Source organism: Arachis ipaensis, chromosome B03, assembly GCF_000816755.2.
Source record: "Arachis ipaensis cultivar K30076 chromosome B03, Araip1.1, whole genome shotgun sequence".
In the NCBI taxonomy this organism is placed as follows: domain Eukaryota; kingdom Viridiplantae; phylum Streptophyta; class Magnoliopsida; order Fabales; family Fabaceae; genus Arachis; species Arachis ipaensis.
The window spans coordinates 121,054,303-121,058,465 of NC_029787.2; positions in this window are offsets into that span (position 1 = coordinate 121,054,303).

The following is a 4,163-nucleotide window of genomic DNA, read 5'->3' on the forward strand; positions in this document are numbered from 1 at the left end:
AATAAAATAATTAATTTTCAAACTCATTATAATCATATAAAATTATAAAATCTAATAGATGAGTTAAATTTTTTTTACCGTGTGTGAACTGTATTTATGTATTGATTTTTAACCGGTCAACTAAAATGTTTAGATTCATTGTTACATTTACATCTAAGGAAAAAATTGTGATAAGAACCACCATATATTAGACCCTAATTAACAAGAGGGACGGACCAACTATACTAAAATTATTAAGAAATACTAAATAAAAATAAATTAAAGAAAATAATTATGCAACATTTATAAATAGACAATAATATTCTAATTTAATTGCAACATTTTTTAATAATTCACATATAAGATAAACTTATAAATCTGGAAGAGTCAAAATAAATAAGTAAATAAATAACAACAAAACAACACAAATATGCATAAGAAAACATAATCATGGAATAGAAGAGAGTTAACTGAAATATTGTTAAGGAGCTTTGTGATATTGTTGGTGAATATGATTTGCATATATTATATTTGGGGTCTAATAATAATCTGTTTGAAGAGTTGTAGTGTTCTATAGTTATTAAAGTTCTTTGTAAAAATGAAGAGTTAATCAAATTAGAATTTGAATTATCAACATTTTCACTTCATAACGTATCCATTTTTAAACAAAAAATGATCAAATTAGAATTTTGGCAAGGATATAACTAAAAGAAATAAAAGTATATAACTAAAATCACCTGAGCAAAAAGTTAAGAAAGTTACATAGACTTGTGTAGCTATATCATCAATCAATTAAAAAAGTTAGGATGTTTCATAGCTGACTAAGACGTTTGATTATATTATTACACCAAAGTACTGAGAATTCTTTTATTTTGTCTTTATAAGAGATTCAGTGAATAATATGACGTGATGATATCCACTTTGAATATGAGGAGGAGGAGGAGGAGGAGAGGATGAATGGTTAATCAGCCATGGAAGGTATTGTCTTTATTTCATGGAAAAGAAGAATTTATGATCCAACGTTGTGATTCAGCTGTCAGTGCTTCAGAGAATGACCACACAATATAATGTGTTGTTTGGAAGATACATACATAAATATAAATATATAAATATATATATATATACAGCTAGCTAGGTTTGCTAGGTAATTGAGGCCCTATACTCTATATGCAAAATGTGGCACCCAAACACGTCAATAACAAAACAAGGAATCCGCCATACACATTAACTGTTTCTTTTTGTCTTCTTACTAATAATCATCCAACTTTCAATTTGGAAAAGAAATGTTCAACTTTTCTCTCTGTACTTGCCAATTATCCGCTTAACATTTCCCTTAAATCATTAAGATTAATTACGACACATGAATTAGCTTATATATATGATCATTATATTAATTAAACACATGAAGAGTACACAGTACCCGAAGACAAATACTTGTTAATACATTCTGACGACATACTGTATGTGTTTCAAAAGGGGACCATGATGCATGGACAACTAATAATAAGTAAGAACGAGCTCTGATAAGATGAAAACTCAGGTGCAGTCGACTTCATGTGAAGTTGATAGTTGAAAGCTGTTAGATGAAAATTTAGTCAAATCAATTAAATTATCTATAGAAGCATGTGAAAATGCAAAACGTGCATTAACAATAACAATTTATTTTGTTAATAAAAATGAATGTGTAATTGGATTTGAAGAAGTTGTAAGTGTGTGGTAGTAGCTGACAGGGGCTTGATCCTCTGGCTACCCACCACCACCTTAATATTTATTGCTATTTTCCCTTTCTAATCATGTTTTTCTTTTTTCTGTTCCGACCATTTTGTCTGCACCAAAAATGAGAGGGAAAATGGAGCAAGTAGTGTCTCAATTGCATGGACCACTCTCCTTGTAGCCCCTTCTTTTTTCTCTGTCAAGTCATTGTGATGACTCCGAGTGATGGGAGATAGAGCTGCGTTAAAAGTAGGGTTTCTGTATATAGTTTACTATTGGTTGGGAGAACCATGATTATAGTCTCCCACTCTTACATTCACATCCCATCCCATTACATAATAAACACAAACACATACAACTTTCTATATCATTGCTCACAATTTCTAAAAACAATTTACCAATACTATACAAAATTAAACTACTTTTCATACTTCTCTTTGGATATATCTATAAAATAGACAAGACTTTTTTTTTTATTTATATATATGATTATGATTACCAACTATGTATTATATATAATTGCTGCCAATATCATTTTCCTAATAATATATATTCCATATACTATAACTATATATGACCAAGGATACACAGTAGTGTATTATATATATATCAAAGTAAAGGAAATCTAGTAAAAATTTTAGGTGAAACGACTTCACGTGAAGTTGATATCTAAGAGCTATTAGATGAAAATTTAGCTAAATCAATCAAATCATCTGACAGCTCTCAGATATCAACGTACTGCACCTGAGTTTCTACCAAAATTTTAGCTTCGTGTATGTTAACTTTAACTATACAACTATAAAAAGAACAACATAGTAATGCTTAACCTTTATGTCTCTCTACTTTGCTTTTCTAATGGCTTTTTGATAAAATGATATCAAATTAAATATTTACTAGCATAGTATACGCAGCATCTATATTTTTATTTTATTATATTTAAAAATTTAGATCGATGAGTTCAGCATGAAAAATCTATATTAAATTTATTAAATGCTCAACATATAAACACTTAAAAATATTTACATTAAGAAACTCCCCATAACTGTAGACAAAGAGAAATCAAAGATGGCTAACATTTTTTTCAAATTTTTACCTTACATCTAAACTAATATTAGCCAACTCTTTTAATTTTTCAAACTTGAATCTACAACTACAAACCGTTGTTATAAGATCCATACATTTGAAACCTATAGGCTATAGTACATGTGTTAGTTAACCTAGTTAGAAATAATTAATCCTGAAAATTAAAGATGATGAGATGAGTGTATGTGTGACTGTGCGTGGTAGGAAGCAAGAGTTGCGGAAATTAACAAGAATCAGTAAATGCTAACATGCATGCAGTAAATACTCAACATGCTGAGATTGAATGCTTTTAATTTTGGTGCACATGGTATACCGCAACTACATACATATATGGGGTTGTTGCCATTGCTGCCATGCGAGGGGAACCAAAACCGTGTTTATATATAGTTTATACTAATACTAATATTATATATGTTACATTTCCTCTGGGCACAGAAAATTTTGAGTTAAGAGACAGAAAGTTGTGCCACCCCATTGGTGGTGTAGCCATTTATTTTCATCATGCATGACTTGAAAGAGATCCCTCATGGAAACATGTATGTATGTCTTTGTTGTCCAACACTATGTACTAATAACCCCTTAATTCAATCCAATCCACGACCACCTTCACTGATTTTTGTTCATGTTCCTGCACCCTCCCTTTTAAGCAATTAAATTGAGTTGGGAGCGTTGGGGGATTCTTTCATTAATTCTATGTTTATGGAGATTCTTTTCTTATTTAATACGCATCTCATGTTCATCTTATCTATCTTCTCATCAATTTTATTTTTATATTATTTAGAAAAATAATTAAGGTTGGAAAAATTGATGTTAATCTTTTCTAAGATTAGACATTTTAATATATTATTATTATGAGCTATCTTTTTGTAATTAAGAATTTAATTAGATATGCATAAATTATTTTATTTTTAATAATAAAATATAAAAAATTGCATTTGAAGAAGAAAAACAAGAAATAGAAGAAGGAAAATATCCGTGAATATTCTTTTATTTACAAGTTAAAAAAAAAAAAAGAAATTATAACATATTTTTTTGCCATTTTTTAATTTCCCTTTATTTTTTATTTTGATAAAATTAACCGTGTAAAGAAAGTGCATATGGAGAGCAAAAGATAAGAGTTAAATAGTAATTATTTTGGTCTTTGAAAAATTCTATAGTACTTATACAATTTGTGCTTAGCTTGTCTAAAAGACCAGAGAGAAAAGAATGAATCCCATCATTTATATTTATGCTAAGTAGTTAAAACTTCATGCTAACGAGTTATAATTCAAATAGTACAGTCTTTCCATATTTATTTAAAAAATCGCGACTTCAAATTTTTTTATCTTTTGATAAAAAAAAGTAGTTAAAAATTTAGATATATAAAAAGATATTATTAATTTTAGAAA